At 39.5% G+C, this 24,277-nt stretch overlaps 2 protein-coding genes across 4 annotated transcripts in view; one reads left to right on the top strand and one right to left on the bottom strand.

The window, feature by feature from the left end:
- ccna1 (cyclin A1) overlaps nucleotides 1-24,277 on the bottom strand; it is a 138,849-nt gene that overhangs the window by 55,260 nt on the left and 59,312 nt on the right. The window lies entirely within an intron of this gene.
- The window catches only part of sparta (spartin a), a 32,523-nt gene continuing 24,734 nt past the window's right edge, over nucleotides 16,489-24,277 (top strand). Inside the window, exon 1 of one of the 3 annotated variants that reach the window (XM_072577201.1) lies at nucleotides 16,489-16,656. The gene's annotated coding sequence lies outside the window, so the exon portion shown is untranslated. Of the gene's footprint in view, nucleotides 16,657-16,764; nucleotides 16,835-21,550; nucleotides 21,704-24,277 lie in introns of those variants that run through there. The other 2 variants (XM_072577204.1, XM_072577203.1) reach the window with 2 other exon arrangements.

The raw sequence follows: 24,277 nt of genomic DNA on the forward strand, positions 1-24,277 counted from the left end.
AGCAAGGACAGTGTTTCTTGCCTGTTGAGTGAGATGTCAAAGAGGAGTCTTGAGTCCTGTGTCTAGCAGCACAAGTCAATCTTTATTCAGAGCTGTTTATCAACATAGAGTAGAAGACATCTCTGGAAACAGTTTCCGCTGAACACTCTGGCTCTACCACAGCATTTTAATACATTTTGCGTTACAATAATAACATGCAACATTGACGCCATTGTTATCTGTACATCCAATCCTGTAAACACACGATCAAAGATGGACATCTCTATGAACAGCCCTGGGTCCTCCCATGATATCATTATGTTTACCATATACCTTTAGCACCAGTCCTTGTGATTTTACAATGCAACTCATTCATTCATATTCCAATACTGACAGTTACAATCCTTCCCAGACATTTGCCAGCTGCATCATGTTAATTGCCAATAGATTGGATACTTGCTTATCATGAATATCAAATTCTGTAAAGTAATTTGTACTCTCTATTAACCTTCTTACAAGATACTAATTTCTACTAATTGCTATCATATGTATAATTTCAGTTTCATTATAAAGTTATTTATATGTGAAGTTATATATAATTACATCTGATGTCATAATCCTTTGACAAGGCTGACAAAAATTGGGGAGCACCTTCTCTCTCTCTCTTGGTCTTTGGAGATCAAACAAACACAATCTCTACCTTGCAGCTGCAAGTTGGTTCAAAACAGAAGTCTGATTATCAGGTAGGCCTCACTGTCTTTACTTCAAATACCTTTCACATTAGTTTTCCCAACCAGATAACACCGTATTCAAATTTCATTGATGAGGATGAAATTCAATCACTTTCAGTTTTCTGTTTGCTGAGTCATGAAGCTGTAATTGTTTATTTTCCATACTTATTTTGTTCCCTAGGGGGTTGTCTGTTCACACCATTTCTCGCTTCATTTTCTCTGCTTATGAAATGGGCTTCTTTTTTACTGTCTAAGGTTGACTGCTCATAGATAAATCCTTTATGTTCGTCTGTGAGCTGCATTTTCAACCTCACAATACTGAAACAATTACATAAAGAGCTTGCTTACTGTGGCATCATACTTTTCTTTTGGTTCTTGCTAAACTACAAACTTCAGGCTGGTTGTTACTAGAGTCAAGAGTGCGTTGCTGGAAAAGCACAGCAGGTCAGGCAGCATCCAAGAAGCAGGAGAATCAACGTTTCGGGCATGAGCCCTTCATCAGGAAGGTCTAATTCCCGATGAAGGATTTATGCCCGAAACATCGATTCTCCTGCTCCTTGGATGCTGCCTGACCTACTGTGCTTTTCCAGCACTACTCTCAACTCTGATCTCCAGCATCTGCAGTCCTCACTTTCTCCTGGTTGTTACTAGAGGTTTTTCAAGGTTTTTCTCCATACCAAAAATGCTTACGTGCTTACAGCTGCCTGTCTACAGAAATCAAATTAAATTCCCTGATATTTAATATATTAAAACTAATGCCATAGTGTGTACTTGTTTATGCAATTTACAACTACCTGAAAATGTTTCAACTAAGTGGGTCAAGTTTCCCCTTCTACTCTATATTCAAGGGAACTTTTACATTCATTTACTGAAAATGTTTTTGTCTGTGCCTCCCTTATCAGGGATGCCTCGCTGCCTACACTCCCCTATCTTTTCTCACTGAGACCTTTCATTATTTTATCTGGTGACCCTGTATGGACGCTACAAGTCTGGCTGTGAAAGTCTGCTATGTGCAACTGGTAATGCCTTTTCTGCCATTTAATGTCAGCTAAACAGGTCCAGCTGACCATTGTAAGTCAACTTTAGTCATGGGCAGCTGCAACATTGCCCATCCACAATTGTTCTTGAATTGAATGGCTTTCTAGGCCTACAGAGAACAGTTATGAGTCAACTACAATGCTGTGAGACTATAGTCACAGTTGGACAAACTGGGTGAGGACAGTGTTCTTTCCCCAAATAACATTAGTGAACCAGATAGGTTTTTATCACAAGTGATGATAGCTTTGTGGTCACCATTGCTGAGACTAGCTTTCAATTCCAATTATTTTAAAAATAAATTAAATGTAATTTCCCCCAGTTACCATGATAGGATTTGAGCCCATATGCTTCAAGTATTTAGGGCTCTAGATTCTAGTCTAATGAGATTGTCACTATGTCACCATTTCTCCACTGGTTGGAATCATATCTAGCACAAAGATTATGGTGTTTGTTAGAAACCAATCATCTCAGTCTCAGGATATGGTTGAATAAAGGTGTTCATGGTCATGGCATAGGCCCAAAATTCTTCAGCTACTTTGTCAATTATGTTCCCTCCATCCTAAAGTCAAGCATGAAATATTCACTGATGATCTTGCAGTGTCTAATTCCATTTCCAATGTCAAATTTCAACCCCTCAGATATATGAAGCAGTCTTCTGGATAAAGGCTAGGGAGAAAGAGCAGGAAATTGTACCAGTCAGATCATCCATCTGCACAGTGGGCCAAATAGCCTCCTTCTATGATGTGTGATTCTCTGATCGTGGATAAATATTTATCAAGTTCCTCTGGAAACAATGTTAGCTCCTTGTACTATATACCCTGAGAAATCAAAATAATAAACAATTAAATCGGTAATGAAACATTTACAAATTCACTAATAAGCTAATTTGTAAGGTAGAATCCTGGCAGCAGCCTTTCTAAATGGGTCTCAGCTCTGTTCAGGACCTGGGGTTTTTGTTGTTCTTGTTTTCAGTGCTCACACATGCTTTCCTTCCCATTAGGTTTACCATCCTTTGCAAACAAGCATTCTAAGTGTGCAATGTGATTTATGACTTTGTTTAACTCATGCTATTTCATTGAATGTTCCAACTAAGAGGGTGGAATTCTTCTTCATACATGAAAACTGGTGGGGATAAGACAATGGCATTTAAATTGTTGGGGAAGAGATTGACCTGGACTTTTCTACAGGGATAATGGTGATGGTTACATACGTGATTATAATTAAGTAAATGACATAAATTTCTTTGATAGTTCAACTCTGCTTATGCAAGAATATTTGGACTGGGGATGTGCTACAACAGTATCATGTTAATAGACTCGACACTGAATTATATACAACAGCATGAAGTTAGGATACTACCCAATGTTTACTAGAAGTTGCATTCCACACAGCAAAAAGGCATGTGTCAAGGAAGGAACAGGTTGCACACAATTAATGCATGGTTTCCATCATTCTTAAAACAGAATGAGGTGATCTTACTGAAACATAAGCTACTTAACAGGGTAAATGCAGAGAGGATATTTATCCTCATGGGGGAGTTTAGGACCAGAGGGCACAATCTTAGAATGAATGGGCATCAATTTAAGACTGAGATGAGGAGGAATTTCTTCTCACAGAGGACTTTGAGTTTTTAGAATTTCTGTTCACAGAGCTGTGGGGACAGAGTTCTTGTGTATATTTTAGGCTGTGATAGATTCTTGATCAGTAAGAGAATCAAAGGTTTCAGGGAGAGGGCAGGAAAGTGGACGTGAGGAATTTTGGATCAGCCCTGAACCTATTCAATTGCTTGCAGATTCGAGTGGCTGAATGGCCTACTCCTGTTCCTATTTCTTATGGTTTTATGAGATCACACTGTTCAATAAGCCAGTGTGCACAACAATACTAGTTGGAGGGAATACTGATAATAAGCCATTAGTTCTCCACTCAAGACACAAGAAAATAAAAATTAGGGCTGATGCATTCAGATTTTCAATGGCATTATCAGAGATAATTACTGTCAAACAACCCTTCTGGGTTTAATTTTTTAAGTGTGGATTCTCATTTCTTCAGAAATTCATTTCATATGCCACAAAGGCGTTTCTCCTAAGGCCAAATTGTTCCCAAAATGGGCAGTCCACCTGAGCTCTTTCAGATTTGCCTGGTATTGTCCCCACATTGACTGCTTAATGGCCACTGAGAACAGGATGAGACCCTTAAATTGCTATGTAAGTTGTTCAACTCATTTTGGCCAGAAAGGTAATTTACCACTTTCCTCACTATTGGCAAAATGGCAGGGCAGTGCCAAACCATTTAACCTCCACCATGTTTTGACACTTCTGCCTTTGAAGCTATCTCTGATAAAATTCAGCCTTGTGTATCCCACTGAGGATTCTGCGAACAATTTGAAGAGCTTTACCTTTTCTTGTCCTGTGCGCAGATGCACTGCAGAGAGTGTCACACCAAATCGAGTACTGTAATGGATTGGAAAAGTCTTTGCTCAAATGCCTGTAAAGATTTTGTGGGCAGGTGTAAGGGAGGTTTTAAATGCTTAATAAGTCAAAACACGACAGTCAACTTTCAAATCAAATATTAATCTAAATACAATAAAATAAATTATCCCATCTAGTATATTGCAAATATTTTAAATGAAATTCAAAGACACAAAATAATACTTAATGTCTTCAATAAAAATATTTTCCTGCAATAAAATGTATATTTTCCCTATTATTTAAATATTACATTATGCCTTTAATTTCAGCAGTCTTGCAGTTAATCTAATTAATAAGAAATGTAATAGAAATGTATTAAAGTTTGTGCAATTACATAAAATAGTCATCTGAACTGACCACATGAATTCTTCCATTTCTTAAGCCACTTCATTCATAACCAAGAAAATGGTTATATAGTAGCTATGTTACTGTGCTAGTAATGTAGTTTCCAGAAGCCCAGACTAATAGCAGAATAATGCTCTGGAGACATGGCAGCATCACAGCTGATAGAATGTAATTTCTAAGCATAAATCTGGAATAAAAATTAAGAATGGTCATTACATTTTTGGAAAAGCAATGTGGTTAAATAATGCCCTTCATGTCTGTTCTGACTATGTAACTCCAAATCCACAGTAATGTGTTTGAATCCGAAGCAGTTGCTCAATAGTATCAAATAGTTACAGAAAAAGCAACATGAATGTTCGTACAATTATGATATTTTTAATACGTTTTTGTGATGTTGGTGCCAGTATCCTATAAACATTGTACCATTCAGGGGACTGACAGATTCAAGCGGCAGTAACATTCAAGTTCCGCAGTTGATTCCTACATTTATCTTGCAAAATATTAGTTACATTCAATTTTGCCTAGGAACAGGGTGAGCTTGTTGCAAGATTTTCAATAGGTCACTCAAAACAATTCAAGGATCAGCAAAGAGCAATTCTAGGTCGCAGTTATTTGAAGACAAACCAAGGCAGAAACAATCCATGCAGAATAGGACTGTTCCGCTGAAGAGTCAATTGAACTGCATCGAGTCTGTGAAGTTGAGAACTCACTAAGAGATCAAGAGGCATTGGGTAACTTTATGCTATTAGAAAGCAATTCTGGGAATTAATAGGCAGTTATGTGTTGGAGTCAGGCTTCTAAAAGAAAACTTAGGAGCTGTGCAAGATCAGAAGAACTCAAAAATGAAAAGCTGGAGTGTGTCCATGACTAAGTGCTGGACTTCAGTTTCCAAGAATCCAGGAAAACATGGACCTTCAAGACAATCAATGATGTTGCAGCTATTGATGGAGTTTCAAAGTAATCAAAAGTAAAGGCTTGTGAATCTTTGTCAAGAGATGGTGGCTAGATTGTCTCTTATTGGGGATGGTCATAGCCTAGTATTTGTGTGGCGCAAATGTTACTTTACACTCGTCAGCCCAAGGATATTGTCCAGATCTTGTTGCATTTGAACATGGACTTCTTCAGTATCTGAGGAGCTGCAAATAGTGCTGAACATTGCACAATCATTGGCGAACATTCCCACTTCTGACCTTATGATGGAGGGAAGGTTATTGATGAAGCAGTTGAAGATAGTTGGGATTAGGACACTACCCTGAGGAACTCCTGCATGCCCTCCTGCACTCTCCATTGAATCAGACTGATTTCCTGGCTTGATGGTAACGATTGAGTGAGGGATAAGTCAGGCTATGAGGTTACAGATTGTGCTACAGTACAATTCTGCTGTTGTTAGCCTACAGTACTTCATGGATACTCTGTCTTGATTTGCTAGATCTGCTTGAAATCTGTCCCATTTAGCATGGTGATAGTGCCATACAACACAATGAGATTGTTCTCAATATGAAGGTGGGACTTCGTATCCACAAGGACTGTGCATTGGTCACTCTTACCCCTATACTGTCATGGACAGATGCATCTGCAGCTGGCAGATTGATAAGGATGGGGTCAGGTATGTTTATCCCTCTTATTGGTTCTCTCATCACCTGCTGCACACCCAGTTTAGCAGTTAAGTCCTTTAGGACTCAATCAATGGTGCTGCTGCTGAGCCACTTTTTGTGGTAGAAATTGAAATCCCCCACCCAGAGTATATTTTTTGCCCTTATCATTCAATATTTTGCAAGATACATGTAGGAATCAACAATGGGACTTGAATGTTACTGCCCCTTGAATCTGTCAGTCCCCTGAATGGTACAATGTTTAAAGGATACTGGCACCAACATCACAAGTATTTTTCAACGTAGAAGAGTGCTGATTCATTACGAAAGGAGGATGATATGTGATAATCAACAGGAGATTTCCTTGCCAATGTTTAACTTGAACCCATGAGATTTCATGGAGTCTGGAGTCAACGTTGAGGAGTCCCAGGGCAACTCCCTCCCAACTGTATACCACTGTGCGTCCACCTCTGCTGGGTCTATCCTGGTGGTGGAACAGGACATATGCAGGGATGGTGATGAACTGGCACTCCTCCATGTTGAACAACACTTGGAGGGAGCACTGAGGATGGCAAAGGCACAATGGGACATTGTCTGTCAGGTATGATTCCAGGAGTATGACTATGTCAGACCGTTGCTTGACTAGTCTGTTGGACAGCTCTCCAAATTTTGGCACTAGCCCCAAAATGTTGGTAAGGAAGTCTTTGCAGGGTCAACAGGGCTGTTTCTGCCGTCATCTCTTCTGGTGTCTGGATTGATGGCAGGCAATTCTTCTGGTTTCATTTCTTTGAGACTTTGTAGCAATTGGTACAACTGAATGGACAGCTAAGCTATTTCAGATGCCAATTGAGAGTCAACCACAGTGCTGTAGGTCTTGAGTCCTATGGAGGCCAGACCAGATAAGGATAGCAGATTTCTTTCCTTAAATGACATCAGTGAATCAGATAGGTTTTTTCGACAATTGACAACGGTTTCATGGTCATCAGTAGATTCTTAATTCCAGAGGTTTTTACGTTGAATTTAAATTTAATCATTTGCCATGGCAGGATCCAAACTCAATCCCCTCGAACATTAGTGGAGTTCCTGGATTAATAATAACCTGAAGAATTGTGGATGCTGTAAATCAGAAACAAACCAGAAATTGCTAAAAAAAGCTCAGCAGGTCTGGCAGCATGTGTTGAGAGAAATCAGAGTTAACATTTCAGGATAACGTTTCAGAAATGGATATCCTGGATTACTAGTCTAACAATAATGCCACTAGGGCACTGCCTCCCTGGAATTGCATTGATGCAAGTAGCTGCAACATAAAAGTTACTTAAAAAACAATGCAGAAAGATCCACATGGGCAGATGTAGCACTGAGGCACTGTTACTGCAGATAAATAAAAGAGTTACCACAGGCTGAGGAGTCAATTACATTCTCAAAGATTACTACCCTTAGAGTGGCATGGGAGCAAGAAGGTTAACTACCATAGTTTGGACTGTGTCTAAGGAGCTGATAATGGTAGTCAACATCAGTGAATGCTGTAAATTTTTAAAAAGTTGTTCAAATAATGTAGATTTGTTTAACTTGGTTCTATCTGCCTAATTGAAGAGTTTGAATTAACTCCTTCAAAACTTTTCTAAACATTTTAAATTGGTGGACACATAATCAGCATAAGATTCAGATGCTGAGTTAGGAAATAATGTCAAAGTTGATTGAATATGAGCTTAATACAACAATGTTAATATCCAATAACTAAAAGACTTATCAACTAAATAACAGAAGGAAACAGCAAGGTGATAGGTATTGACCATACAGAATAGACATTAAATTAGATGATCAACCAGAAATGGGATTACTGATGATATCTTTCTGTCCCTGAGATCAAAATGACATTCCATTTTCACAATGACAGAAAACCAGCTTGTTCGCAAAGAATCTGACCTGAAATCCACCATTCGTGCTCAAAATCAGGACTGAACTCAAAAACTATTGATAAGGTGATTATGTGCATTGCTTTCGTTTGGTTTTACTTAAAGATTTCTGAATAAAATTTTCCCTGAAATCTCATTTTGAGTTAAAATATAAAAGAAAAATACTTACTTGAAAATGGGGAGAATGTATAGAGTTTTGAGAAAAGAAGGGAATTTGATGAATTGCTTGATTAGAGAGCCAGGGCAGACATGATGGGCTGAATGACCTCCTTCTACAGCCTTAACAACTCTTTGATTCTATTGGTCCTAGAATTAATTTCCAATCCAAAAACTGTCACCTACAACGACACAGAACTCTCTTGGTCCTGTACATAACTGAATTATAAAGCTTTTATTCAGATATTTGTTGCTTTTTCAATTGAATGAAAAAGTAAACATGAATCTTCAAAACTTTTACTAAAGGTCTGGCAAGTTCAGTAAGTAAGAGGCACTGGGGTCTAAGCATGGAGATGTTTATATCAATTAGGTACATTTGTCATGGTATTTTAATGGGTGTTTATCATCTCGAGATTGTTGACTGCCTGAAGATTCCATGATGGGATTTCTTAATGTTTTTGCTGAAAGTAAGTTTTGTTTTTCTCGTTTCATTTTGCCTTTCCCAAGAACTTGCAGTACTTTGTTAGTTGGGTGAAATGGTAGACAAAGTTCACCTTCTCATTAATTAGTCGAGATTTAACAGCCCTGCAAGACAGTTGTGCCACCTATCTTTTCATGATGTTCACAAATTTAATTAGCTTTCATTGGCATATGCTAGATGACATAAGCTGCCACATTTGTCGGCTCACAGGCAAAATGACTTCTCAGGCTGGTCGCACAAGGCTATGTAAACTTTACACTGTTGACCTTAACCTGGCATCAAAAAGCAGCATCTGGAAATGTAAAATTGCAAATTCGACTTTTGAAAAACCATGCCCCATCTTGCACATGTTTCAGTGCTGACATCAGTGCTCCGAATTATTCAGCGATAAGGACAACCTAGGCATTGGGTAGCTGCAATAAAAATGCATCAGCTTGCAGTAGAACAAAATGCCTACGCTGGTGCAGGATAATTGGTTGACAGCTCCATATATGGAAGAGTATAAATTCAGGTCAGGCAGTGGTGCAAACAGAGAAATTTGGCAACTGTCACAAATCCATACGGACCTTGTTTTATCAGTCCTTACATGTCCAAGTGCTTGGTTACCGTATCCCACGTGAAAAATTCAAATAACTACCGGCAAATGATATTAAACTGACAGGTACGTATCAGATTTGGTGCTCCCTTCCTTAATTTTTAAGGAGTGCATTTGCAATTTGAAATAATTTTGGAGCACTTTGAAATGTTATGACAGCGCATCTACAGTTTTCTCACCTGTATCTTCTAATAGTCCAAAATGAATACTTGTCAATAATAAGTTCCATTATTGTTCTGTGTTTTGCTTTACTTTCTAGATGGAAAAACAAATAAAACAAAACCCAGTAATACTTGGAAATGAATGTCCTGGTTATACTGGAGCTCCTTTTTTAGGTATACAAGATGTGTTGGATCATTCTGTATCATTCGCAGGTTTTATGATTTTTCTTTGTTGTAAGAAATCCTTCTTTTTGCTTTACTTTTAGGTTCTCTTGTAGCATTGCTACTCTTTGTTCTCTCTCTACTATGAAAATGGATAGTAGGTAATTATTTAAAAAGACTGCTATTTCATACTGTGCATTAGTATCAACAACATCTGTCTTCAATACAAATCAAAGTACTGCTGATGTGGAAATTTGACATGTGACAACAGCTTCAGCAGTGACTGTAGCAAGGGAAATATTTTAGATTGATGATCTTTCATCAGACTGGCAAAATTAAATATATTAAATCTTTAAAAAAAATATGTGAAGGAGGGTAAGGAGAAAGACAAAGATAGAAGAGACAAACAGAAATCAAGGAGAAAAGAACAGCACATCTTTATGATGCACATTTCTCGAAGAAAAGTGGAAGTGAATTAAACACAATACAAAAGCAAAGTGTTGCAGCTGCTGGAAATCTGAGCTAAAAGTAGAAAATGCAGGACATACTGAGTAGATTGGGCTATGCCCACATTCCTCTTTATCACTTTCTTTCATAATATTCAATTTGTTCTAGGCTCAGGCCTATGTGGCAATAATCATTATTATTGACACTATACGATTCACATAAATGGCTGCAAATGTCAGCCTTTATCCTCTGTAAATTGCATAACTTAACTGCCCTCTACTGGACTGCAAACATAAACTTCCTGAGTGAAGATTACTTAATTTTCATTTTGCAGTATCATGATTTGCAGTATTATGATTGTTCTATGTTGTTGTCATCATCGGCAACCTTTGTATTAGGGTTGTGAGTTTCAGCCATGAGTGTTCATGTGATTGAATAGGCTGATTCTTGACCTAGTGTATTTGGGCACATGGAGCAGAATGTCCCTTATAGTAGAACCTGGAGAGTAGGATGTGCTACCTTTCTTTCTTCCTCTGATCCTGCTTTCTGTTATTATTAAGATATTTGGAATAGATCAGAAAAACACCTTTGATCACAGGTCCATCAGGAAGTGGTCAGTACGTAGTGTCCTTGAGACCCTGAGGAAAAGGAGAGGGTGGATCCTGTTACATGGTTTCCTAAGCAGACTGTCAACGTCATTTGGCAGAATTCCTCATCACCAGAACTTCCTAACAAGCACCAAGACATCACTTAGCTGGTGGTGAGAAGGGCACCACCTGTGAGATCCTTTATGACCGCCCATTCAGCCTGCGCCACCGCATGCTGCTGTGAAAGTGGCTGTGGGGGGCGGGGGTTGAGACTATCACACATCTCTGTCCTTTCGAGAAAGATGCAATGGTTTTTGAGGTTCGTCCCCAGTAGCTCCTTGACGTGGGACTCTGCGCTACTGTCTGTTCTCTGGGACGCACACCGAGACACATATTGACTGCACTTGGAAGACCATCAACTCGGTGAAAGGTGCTCTTTGGTCTGCCCAAAACTTGTTGGTCTTCCAGACCAAGGAATTGACCCGACCGAGTGTTGCAGATTACACATTCCAAGGTCCAGGGCTACTTGCTTAACTTGTGGCAGTCGCCAGCACTTCTGTTTTTGTTTCAGCTGATGTGGTAGTGGATCTCCTTATTAATGGTGGCCTTACGCAAAAGGTGGCTGGCAAAATATGGGAAGCGCTCAATATATTCCAAAGTATTTCCTTCATTATGTATTTTACTGTGGGTTGATAAGAGCATTACCTTGGCTGCATTCAAGGTCAAGCTGAGTTTCTTGCATGCAGAATTGGAGATTGAAAATGGCTTGCAATGAAACTGTAGTCAGCCACAAACTGTCACGTTTGTCTATGATGGTCAGTTTTGTTTGGGCATGAAAACAATTGAGTTTAAAGAGATTTTTATCTTGATAGTATTTAATACTAACATCAGAGATCTATTGGGTAGATTGTAAATGGGCTGGGAGCTATGGTTTTCAGAGGTATTTATTTCAGATCTCCCACTGAAGACAATTGCAGTCATATCCTCATGAAGCAGATGGAAGATTACTGTAATTTATAAAACTGATTTGGATCAAGGGAGCAAAGGTATAGTAGCTACATTTGCTGATGACACAAAGATAGGTAGGAAAGTGAGTAAAGAGGACATAAAGAGCTTACAAAGCTTGCAAACCTATAGATAGGCTAGATGGGTGGGAAACGATCTCGCAAAGTGGAGTACAATTTATAAAAGTGTGAAATTGTCCACTTTCACAGAAAGAATAAAAAAAATGCAGTATCTAAATGGTGCGATGTTGCAGAACTCTGAAGTGCAGAGAAACCTGGGTGCCTAGTGCATGATTCACAGAAGGTTAGTTTGCAGGTACGGCAAGTAATCAGTTAATAGAATGCTAATAAAATGTTCTTTTTTGAGAGAAATTGAATACAAGAGTAGAGGAGTCATGCTTCAGTTATATTGGGCATTGGTGAGACTGCATCTGGAGTACTGTGTACAGGTCACTGTATTTACAGAGGATATTAATGTATTGAATGAAGTACAGCGAAGATTTACTAGACTAATACCTAGAATGCAGAAAGGTTAGAGAGGCTAGGCCCTTATCCTCTGGAGTTTAAAGAACAAGGGGGACTTAGTTGAAACATACAAGTCCTGAGAGGACTTGACCAGGTGGATGTTGAAAGGACATTTCCTAGTGTGGGAGAATCTAGAACTAGGAGTCATAGCTTAAAAATAAGGGGTAGCTCATTTAAGAGAAAACATTTTCTCTCAGAAGATTGTGAAAATTTGCAATTCTTTTCCTCAAAAGGCAGTGGATGCAGAATCTTTAAATATTTTCACGGCGAAGTAGATAGATTCTTGATTACAATGGGAATGAAGGATTTTTGGGGATATGAAGGAATGTGGAGTTGCGGTTACAATCAGATTAGCCATGATCTTGTTGAACGATGAACCAGGTTCAAAGGGTCAAGTGACTTATTCTTGTTCCTTGTTTATATGTTTGTATATTCATATTATGATAAATTTTCTTGGACATTCAAATCTTTGGAGCAGAATCTATACAGCCTTGTGATTTACTGAGTTCAGGACACTGAATGTTGTTCTCAACATTTTTCTTGGATTTGTCTGGGACTAAAGACCATGTCAGAAGTTCCTCTGAAAAGTATAAAGTCACAATGTATCTATGATAAAATATCCTCAACTACATGCAATAAGTGATTCAGGAGAATATGTATGGATTTTCATTGCTATGGGCAAGAGAACATCATTGTTTTCACAGAATGACTTACCTTTCTTCTTGAAAACAGTTACAACTGTCACATGCTTGAGGTGTGTGGGGAAGAGCATTATTTTATTCCCCAAATATGTAGGATCAATGCATGGAGTCTAGATATGAATAAAAGCCCACCACCTTCAAATACATCAACTGGAAATGGCAGACCTTTTATTTCTAAAATACAACAGCAAAGCCTTGAGAGGCAAATGAAAATGTTCAATAATAGAACACAGAGAAGGAAAAATAATGGGATGGCAAAAAATGGTAAAGGGTGCATTAGAAATTAAAGGTCCATATTCCTTAAACATGTGAAAGCAGTCAAAGTTGCAGGGGATGGTGAAAAACTGCAAAGTTTTATTTTGCACATTTACTGATTTCCCAACCCCTCATGAAACTGGGTTGCTGGAACGAGAGAACAAGAAAGATAGTAATATATGTCAAGACTTCTTCTCCATTCTTAAGTGGGAAATATTCCTACATTTTTGTGCCCAGTCACTTTCTTTGCATGTGAGTTTTCAGAAGGGTCACTTTTCTGTTGCTTAGGTATTGTGTACAGTTCAGTCTGCTACTTTAAAAGAGTGATGTGAGTACATTCAAGAAATTCCAGAAGCTATTAACAAGACTTGTTCCATCTATGAGAAATTTCAATTATGAGGACAGATTGAAAAAGTTGAAATGTTCTCCTTGGAAAAAAGATGGCTAAGTGGAGGCCTGATAGAATTTTTACAAATCATTAGCAAACTTGATAGCATAGATAGTGAGGGTCAGTTACCCTTCAGTCAAGAACCAGAGGACGCAGATTTAAAATTATTTGAAAAGGCGCAAATGTGATTGAGAAAACAACTTTTTCATACAGTAAACAGTCTGGAATACACTACATGGAAATGCAGCAGAGGCAGCTCACTTGAGGCATTCAAAACGGCATTGGAAAACTATTTGGATAAAAATAATGTCCAAGGTTATGGGGTAAAAGCAGGTGTTGGCACCAGGTAATGTTGCTCATTTGAAAGCTGGTGCTATTGGGGCAAAAGGCCTCCTTCTGCATGGTAACAATTTAGTAGTTGAGATTTGGCAGCTGCTTTACACTGGTTTTAAACAGAGAGAAGTGAAGGTATGGAAACCTCATCCCCAAAGAGTCTGAAACAGTGGCTTATATTTTCTAATCAACATGTTAAGACATGTTATCACATAAGAACATAAGAACGAGGAGCAGGAGTAGGCCCTCTGCCTCTTCGAGCATGCTCTGCCATTCAGTAAGATCATGGCTTTTTGTGGACTCAGATCAACTTATCCACACTCTCACCATATCCTTTATTCCTTTTTTGTTTAAAAAAATCAATCTTAGCTTTAAAACCATTTATTTAAGTAATAACTACTTTACTGGGCAAGGAATTCCATAGACTTACAATCCTCGAGGTGAAGAAGTTCCTTTTCAATTCAGTCCTAAATCTGCTTCCTCTAATCTTGAGGCTGTGCCCTCTTGTCCTAGTTTCACCTGCCAGTGGAAACATCCTCTCTACTTCTATCTTATCTATTCCTTCATAATTTTATATGTTTCTATAAAATCTCCCTTCACTCTTCCGGAATCCAAAGAATATAGTCCAAATCTACTCAGTCTCTCCACATAAGCCAACCCCCTCAACTCCGGAATCAACCTAGTGAATCTCCTATGCAACCCCTCCAGTGCCAGTACATCCTTTCTCAAGTTAGGAGACCAAAATTGCACACAGTGTTCCAGGTGTGGCCTCAGTTTCAACATCACCTCCCTGCTTTTAAACTCAATCCCTTCAGCAATGAAGGGCAAAATTCAATTTGCCTTCCTAATTACTTGCTGTACCTGCAGACCAACCTTCCGTGATTCATGCACAAGGGCACCCAGATCATTCTGCATAGCAACATGCTGCAACTTTTTACCATTCAAGTAATAATCCTTTTTACTGCTACTCCTACCAAAATGGATGACCTCACGTTTATTAACATTGTATTTTATCTGCCAGACGTTTGCCCCACTCACTCAAAGTGTCTACGTTCCTCTGCAGTTTCACAGTCCTCTGCACACTTTGTTTTGCCATCCATCTTAGTGTCATCTGCAAATTTTAACACACTACATGTAGTCCCCAACTCCAAATCATCTCCACAGGCTTCTGAGACAAATGGGATTTCAACCCATAGTGATAAACGGCTCCATTTCGGAACAGCAGGCAGTGACCAGTGGGGTACTACAGGGATCAGTACTGGGACCGCAGCTTTTTACAATATTTGGTAATGATATAGAAGATGGTATTAGTAATAACATTAGCAAATTTGCTGATGATACTAAGCTGGGTGGCAGGGTGAAATGTGATGAGGATGTTAGGAGATTACAGGGTGACCTGGACAAGTTAGGTGAGTGGTCAGATGCATGGCAGATGCAGTTTAATGTGGATAAATGTATGGTTATCCACTTTGGTGGCAAGAACAGGAAGGCAGATTACTACCTAAATGGAATCAATTTAGGTAAAGGGACAGTACAGAGCGATCTGGGTGTTCTTGCACACCAGTCAATGAAGGTAAGCATTCAGGTACAACAGGTAGTAAAGAAGGCTAATAGCATGCTGGCCTTCATAACAAGAGGAATTGAGTATAGAAGCAAAGAGGTTCTTCTGCAGCTGTACAGGGCCCTGGTGAGACCACACCTGGAGTACTGTGTACAGTTCTGGTCTCCACATTTGAGAAAAGACATTCTGGCTATTGAGGGAGTGCAGCATAAGTTCACGAGGTCAATTCCTGGAATGGTGGGATTGCCTTACACGGAAAGACTGAAGCGACTGTGCTTGTATAGCCTTGAGTTTAGAAGACTGAGAGGGGATCTTTTTGAGACATATAAGATTATTAAAGGATTGGACACTCTGGAGGCAGGAAACATGTTTCCGCTGATGGGCGAGTGCCGAACCAGAGGATACAGCTTAAAAATACCGGGTAGGCCATTTAGGACAGAGATGAGGAGAAACTTCTTCACCCAGAGAGTGGTGGCTGTGTGGAATGCTCTGCCCCAGAGGGCAGTGGAGGCCCAGTCTCTGGATTCATTTAAGAAAGAGTTGGATAGAGCTCTCAAGGATAGTGGAACCAAGGGTTATGGAGATAAGGCAGGAACAAGATACTGATTAAGGATGATCAGCCATGATCATATTGAATGGTGGTGCAGGCTCGAAGGGCAGAATGGCCTACTCATGCACCTATTGTCTATTGTCACAACCCAGGTCTCCTAGGCCCAGAGACAGGGACTCTACCGCTGCACCACAATAATTCCTGTGGCCGCTGGTTTACAGACCGCTGTCCAAGACCGGTTTGTCGACCAGGAGCTGCGAACCCAGATGCGGCAGGTGTCACTGGAATCACACGCGGCCCATTCGGTTACATTTACACGTCACGTCGCATTCGGACACACGCGAAAAAAAAAATAAATCGAAACGATTCGGTCCGGTTTTCAAACGTCCTTTTCACCTAAAATGGGGCCCGTAGCCTCCTCGTTGCTGCTGGAGACGACTGCAAGGGCACGTGACCGCGGCATGACCTTTGTCCTCTGCCCATGTGACTGAGGGTCACGCGGTCACCGAGGGGACTAATGTCTATCTCTACTCCGAGCAGGCGGATGGCTCTTTATTTTTCTTTTTGAACAAGTTTAGCTGCGGTTTGGATACAGTTTGCGGCTGTTGGGTGCGGGCTGGAATTTGCTGCGGTATCCCATTTACTCACCTTTTCCTCCCATCCCGTGAGCAGCCTTAAAAGGTACTGATCCTAAACTTTCTATTGGCCTAACTTTGGGGGGGGAGGGGAAGGATGGGCTGGGAAGACTAACCGGTCTCCCAACACCGCGCGGGCATGTGCGGAAGGAGGATACAAATGTTAGAATCCAGAAACTGAAAACGCTGGAGAAACTCAACGCCTGGTATTATCTGCAGTGAAAGTAATGATTCGGGTCTCGTGACCCTTCTTCCAAACATACACAAAGCAAGTTCCGTTTGTGTTTAAAAATTGAAAGGTCTTCAAGGATGCTTGAAATTTTTTTTAAAAATGCTGGAAAAGCCCTGCAGGTCTGGCAGCATTTGTGGAGAGAAATCAGGGTTAACGTTTCGGGTCGAGTGACCCTTCTGTGTGTGTTTCGGTTTTTCCAGCATCCAAAGTTCTTTGAGGATTTTTTTTTAAAGGATGTAAACGTTTCCTGTTTGCATTCTTGAAGTTGACAAGCTGTAATTTTTAAATTATGCTGCCCCAGGATCTAGATTCCCTTAACAGTAAAAATAACTTACAATGCCCCCCCCCCCCCCATTCCACTATTAAACCACTTCATAATTTCAAACTCCATGATTAGATTAGCATCCAAGCCTCTAATCATCAGGCTTTTGATTTAATGTGGTCATGTGCACCTAAGTACAGTGAAAAGTTTTGTGAGCAGTACAAACAGATCATACAAAACAAGGATATATTGCTTATAGGCTGTATGGACACAGCAAGGGATTACAAGGTTAAGGCTGCACAGAAGGTGCACAAAGCAAGATCAACATTATTTGAAGTTAGAGAGGTCCTCAAAGTTTGTGAGAAGATTTGTAGCTCGGGTGCTCGTTGTTGTGGTTCTGTTCGCTGAGCTGGGAATTTGTGTTGCAGACATTTCGTCCCCTGTCTAGGTGATATCCTCAGTGCTCGGGAGCCTCCTGTGAAGCGCGTCTGTGATCTTTCCTCCAGCATTTGTAGTGGTTTGAATCTGCCGCTTCCGGTTGTCAGGTTAGAGAGGTCCATTATGCAGTCTCTTAACAGCAGGGAAGAAGTTGTTCTTGAACCTATTGGTATGTATTCAAGCTGCTGTATCTTCTGTCTGAGGGAAGAGGTTGGAAGAGTGCATTGCTGAGGTGGGAAGGGTGTTTGGCAGCCTTCTGTGGTAATGTGAAGCAATGCAAGTTGATAAATCTTACAATTTTTTTCTGTATGAGAGTCATTGAATTTGCATTGGACTCTCCATGATGGTGTACTGGCTTTTTTTATTTGCAAATTACTCAACCTTCAAGAAATTAGCATTACACTTTATTGATGTGCAGTTTATAGTATTTAACTCTGACTTGCATTTCTACAATACAGTATATCACAGGAACAGGTCCTTTGAAACACCAAGCCTGTGCTGATTCCTAATCCTTATTCAGACCCACTACTTATTGCCTGTGCACAGTTTCTATTCCTCTGTTCACCTCCTGTTCATGTGTCTATCAACATATGTCTTAAATGTTGCTAACGTGCCTGCTTCCATGATCTTCACTGGCAGTGTGTTCCAGGAGCCCACCAACTGAAAAGGTTTCCCCACACTTGACCCCTATACTTCCCCCTCTCCCCTTGAACTGTGCGCTCTTGTAATTGACCTTTCCATCCTGAGAAAAAGCCTTTGAATATCCACCCTCTCTATCCCTCTCATAATTCTGTCGATCTCTATCAGATCGCCCCTTAGGCTCTGCTTTTCCAGAGAAAACAATGAGTTTATCCAATTTCGTATAATTAAAGTCCTCCAGACCTGGTAAACCTAGTCTGCACTTTCTGCTAAGCAGCCACTTCCTTCTGATAGTGTGGAGATCAGAACTGTGTGCAGTGTTCCAAATGTGGCCGAACTAAAGTTGTGCACAGTCATAACGTAATTTGCCAACATTTATATTTAATGCCCCAGCCAATGAAGGCATGTGTGCTGTATGCCGCCTTGTCCATCTCATCCATCTGCCATTCTGAGGGATATGTGGAACTATACACCCAGATCCCCCCGATGTCAATGCTCCTAATGATTCTGCCATTTATTGCATAATTCAATCTGCAATTTGATCTTCCAGAATGCACCACCTTGCATTTGTCTGGCTTAAACTTTAGATGCTATTTCTCTGCCCAAATCTGCAACCAATCTGTATTTTGCTATATCTTTTGACAATCCTCCTCACTATGCAACTCTGCCAATCTTTTTGGTGTCATTCACAAACTTACTAATCAGACTGCCTATATTTTCCTCCAGATCACTTATATAAATTACAAACAATAACCTCTCTTCTGTAGACAGACATCCCAAGGTCAATGGTCAAAAACATTGAGAGATATTATTGGAAAAAGATTGAAAGCTTGGTTAGAGGTAGATTTTAAGGAAGGCCTTAAAGATATAGAAATCCTGCAATGACTATTTCAGGAACTAGGTAGCAGATTAAAAAGCAGGACTTCAAAGGTTGTAATCTTTTTGGGTTACTCCTGGTGCTACCTGCTAGTGAGTGTAGGGATAAATATGGCATAGATGAATGTATGGCTGAAAAGTTGGGCCAGGAGGCAGGGCTTTAGATTACTGGGTTTGTTTCTGGGGAAGATGGTACCTGTACAAGTTTGGTTTGTATCTGAAACAAATGGCATCAACATCTTTGTGGGAAAGTTTGCCAGTGCAGTGGGTGGAGGTTTAAACCTATTTAACAAGGGGATGGGATAGGGAGTAGAGTGGGGTGACAGACAAGAACAGAAGGAGAACTGATTTAGACTAAAAGGCAATGCAAATATCATCAAATTCAGGTGCAAAAGAGTATGGCAAGGCTAGGTTACATTTATTTTAATGCAAGGGCTATTGTAAGTAAGACAAATGAGTTGAGGGTGTTGATTTAATGCATAGGCTTGTGATATTGTTGCTATCTTGGAGACATGGTTGAGGGATGAGGGGGAAGGGCTGGCACTTCATTATTTTGGGATACAGAATCATTAGACAAGATAAGTAGGAAAGGTGTTGCAATATTAATCAAAGTCAATTGCCACAGTAAGGAGGAATGATATTGTTGGTTCCTCAATGAGGCAATATGTGTACAACTTAAAAACCAGTAAATGCCTGGGTTGTATTGTAGGCCCCTAAACAATCTCGACATGGAAAGATGGATTTGTAGGCAAGTCTCAAGTGTAAAAACAATTGGGTAATAAAGATTTCAACTTCCTTCAATATTAACTGAGATAGACAAACTAAAATGCTTTCGGGAGTGTTATTCTCAAGCTAGGAGAGCTTTTTAGATGCCCTACAAGAGGTGGGGAGGTATTGAACCTAGGTTTAAAAAACCAAAATGAACAAGTGGTGGGTGTGGCACTCGGAGAGCACTTCAGTGACAGTGACTATAATTCATGAAGGTTGAAGTTAATTATGAGTAAGAACTAAAATGGATCAGAAATGAAGATTGAGTTGTGGAAGGTTGATTTTTGATGAGGTAAGAGTTTGGTCAAAGTGGACGAACAGCTGCTTGCAGGAAAATCTGCAACAGAGCAACCCAATTGTGATTGCACAAGAAGTTTTTAACTAATGTATAGCAACTGCAATAATGTTTTTTAAAAAATTGTCAAATGCAGAAGCCCAAAATATTTGCAGTCCTAACTTAATCTGTCTTTCAATGGACTGAGCTTTGGAAAAGACCAGTTGTCCTTTACATGTTTTTTAAGAAATTGTTCAGTTGTTATGCCATACCTTTAGAACAGGTGGATCTTGAAACCAGGCCTTCTAGCTTAGAGGCAGTGACACTTACCACTGTGCCACAAGCACGTCCTCTGCCCCAGTTGGTCATTTAAAATTAGTAAATTGGCATGAAGCTGCTAATAGCACTATATGCAAGTTTGTAAGGAATGTTCTTAGATTTTCTAAATTCTAACACTTGATCCATTCGTTTGAGACTGGTTTGAAAGAAAAGCTTTAATTTGCTTTCTATATTGTACTTCCCTCAAATAGCCATTGATATGAAAAAAGACTCAATCTGCACACTTAATTAACTTTTTTTTGAGGGACTAGCTAAGGTAACTGGCTTATTGAGGATGGCATTGAGATTTTGAGGAGTTAGGATTCAAATGCAAAGGTTCAAAAGTGATCATCTCAGGATTCTTGAATCATCTATCAATTGGGATAGAATCAAGTTGTTTAGTGAATTAAACAAATGACTCAAACATTGGTATGGAAACGAGGATTTTTGACTCTTGGAACACTGACGACAGCTGGTATCAAAAAGACATACACTAAGTATGCAGATTGAGTCATTTTTCATATCAATGACTATTTGAGGAAAGTACAATCACCTGATGAAGGAGCAGCGCTCCGAAAGTTAGTGTTTTCCCTTAAACCTGTTGGACGATAACCTGTTGTGTGATTTTTAACTTTGTGCATCCCAGTCTAACACTGGCATCTCCAAAGCAGGAAATATAGGTGGAGTCAATGGATGGAAGGCGAGTTTACATGATGTTCTGGGCTGTGTTCATGACTCTCTTTAGTTTCTCGCAGTCTTGGGAAGAGTAGTTGCCTTACCATACTGTGATGCGTCCTGGTAAGATGCTTTCTATGGTGCATCTATAAAAATTAGCAAGAGTCTTTTTGTGGACATGCTGAATTTCCTCAGCATCCTGAGGACGTAGAGATGATGCTGTACCTTTTTGATCATTGTGTCAACATGGGTGGAGCAGGACAGATTGTTGGTGATCATGACTCCCAGGAACTTAATAAAAACGGAAATTACTGTGGAGGCTGTAGATCAGAAACAAAAACAGAAGTTGCAGGTCTGGCAACATCTGTAAAGAGAAATCAGAGTTAACATTTTGGGTTCAGTGACCCTTTCACCAGACCTGAAATGGTAACTCTTGATTTCTCTTCATAGATGTTACCAGACCTACTGACTTCCAGGAACTTGGTGTTCTCCAGCATCTCCACCTCACATTTCTGATGTGGTCAGAAGTCACACAACACTAGGTTATAGTCCCAACGGGCTTATTTGAAATCACAAGCTTTCGGAGCACTGCTTCATCAGGTGAAGTAAAGGTAAGTGCACAGGCAGAGAGAATTCCAGGTAATTAAGTGTGCCAAAAAGATAAATATAAATAGTGTGAGTGAAGTGTTGATTGGCTGAATAACGAGTCTCTTGAAGTTTAGGTTTTGTGGAATTGAGCAAAGCAAGTTTAAAATATTTGTGCAGGAATTTAAGCTTCATTAGACTGGGCCAATCAAATTGGCAAAGGAGATTAGTTTGTTAGTTTCCCAGAAGAGTACATTGTGAAATTGACGAGGGGGTAAATCTATTTTAGATCTAGCATGGTGCAAAAGGCACATTTAATTAGTAATCTCAGTAAAAGATCCAGTGTGATTGTCACTTTCAAGTTTAGCACAGAATTCATACTTCAATTGCAAACAGATCTTGAACATAATGTAACTATGAGGGAAAACTTGTTAAGTCGATGGGGTTAATAGAGTAAAAGGTATACTGATACACTATGGAAACCATTTCAACAAACAATTCAAAATTTTCTACAAAAGAGCATTCCATTGAAAAGCAAAATAAACACTGGCTTATTAAGGAAATTGATAGATTAAAAGTACTATATAGCAAATAATATGGCAAAGAATTTTGTGTGTTGGGGCTGTTTTAGAAACCAATAAAAAGCTGGTACAACTTTTGAATTTTAAAAAGGGAAAAAATAGAACATGAATTCAACAAGCTAAGCATATAAAATGTGTCTGCCAATAGAAAAGTAGTTCACTCCCTTTAGTGCTAGAGACCAACAGAAAAAGGTATGAATATGGAAATGGCAGTGATATTGAACAAATAATTTATCTACCATCACAGTAGAAGATACGATTCCGATGGGTAGCTGAAGGCTTAAAAAGAATCATGAACTTGAGGTAATTAAAATCAGCAGAGAAAATGTATCATAGAAACTTGAGACTAAAATCTGACATTGAGTCTTGATGGCCTGTAATCTAGGTATCTAAAAGAAGCACTTGTGGGAAAAGTGGAGGAACTGGTTATGACCATCCTAAATTCTCAGGTAGTCTCACCAGATTGGAAGCTGGAAACCAGCAAATGTAATATGCTTGGATTTTGAAAGGATGTTCGAGAATGTGTCACACAAAAGGTTTACATTCCTGGAAGGGGATTGAGGATTTGGGAATACTGTATTGGCATGGATAGAGAAATGGTTAATGGACAGATTAGATTAGATTAGATTGCTTACAGTGTGGAAACAGGCCCTTCGGCCCAACAAGTCCACACTGCCCCGCCGAAGCGCAACCCACCCATACCCCTACACTTACCCCTTACCTAACACTACAGGCAATTTAGTATGGCCAATTCACCTGACCTGCACATCTTTGGACTGTGGGAGGAAACCGGAGCACCCGGAGGAAACCCACGCAGACACAGGGAGAATGTGCAAACTCCACACAGTCAGTCGCCTGAGGCGGGAATTGAACCCAGGTCTCTGGCGCTTGAGGCAGCAGTGCTAACCACTGTGCCACCGTGACAGGTAGCAGAGTAGGGATGAAGGGTCATTTTCGAGTTGATGGAATGTGATTCATGAAGAGTGCAAGCATCAGTGCTGGGGCCTCAGCTGTTTCTTACCTATATTAATGACTTGGATAAAGATTAAAATTAATGGTTCTATGCTAGCTGATGATACATTTGAATCTTACCTTGTAAACTGGGAGGGGGATTCAAAGATGCAGAAAAGAGAAATAAACAGGTTAATTACGAGGGCAATAAGATGGCAGATGGAGTAAGTGTAGACAAATGTAATGTTTTTAATTTAGAAGGAAGGATAGGAAAGTAGATTTTTAAAAATTATGTAAAACTTGCAAATGTTAATGCTCACAGGGACTTTGGTGTGTTCATACAAGAAATGTTTTGTTATCACATAGGTATGTAAAGCTGTAAGGTAGGTAAATTATATATTGGTGTTTAAAATGCAAGGGGATGGGTTGTCTAGCTGACTCAATTTCTTGGTGTTCTTGGGTAAACTAATGCCCATAAGTAATTCAAATATTATAAAAGATTAATTGATGAATATTGGCATTTTGTTTGCAACATTTATTCCATGGTAGCTCCAAAGCTGAATTTCAAAATCGGTGATCAGTACAGTCTATGGCGGGTTAAGATTGAACCACTAAAATATCTTGCTATATCTTCAACTGCCAAGAAGCTGATGAGCTGATTGGAAACCCATCCATCCTGCCTTTTGTTTTTAAAGAACTAATTGAAATTGAAGATTCTCCAGGGTGTATCCCTTTAATATAGCTTGGTGCCAAATAGAGTTAAGATGCTTTATACTTTTGTGAACAGAATGTTACATTGTGAACAACAGTAGTCATTGTGGATAGTGGCTTTTCATAGTAATCCTAATCACATGATGTTTTGTTCATAAGATATCACAATCAGCTATTGTGCTTTCATTTTGCAGTTATTCCTTGTAGTACTTTATGTAGCTGAATTAAAATCCAAACATTGTTTAATAATGCTGCATGAAAGAGGAAATCCGTGCTGCTGCTTGTAAAAACGATTTGCAGCTTTAAAAAGATGAACTTGATCCTTTTATTGTATATTTTTATTTTTTGTAGTGATGG

The sequence above is a fragment of the Chiloscyllium punctatum genome, chromosome 9, assembly GCF_047496795.1.
Source record: "Chiloscyllium punctatum isolate Juve2018m chromosome 9, sChiPun1.3, whole genome shotgun sequence".
Taxonomy (NCBI): domain Eukaryota; kingdom Metazoa; phylum Chordata; class Chondrichthyes; order Orectolobiformes; family Hemiscylliidae; genus Chiloscyllium; species Chiloscyllium punctatum.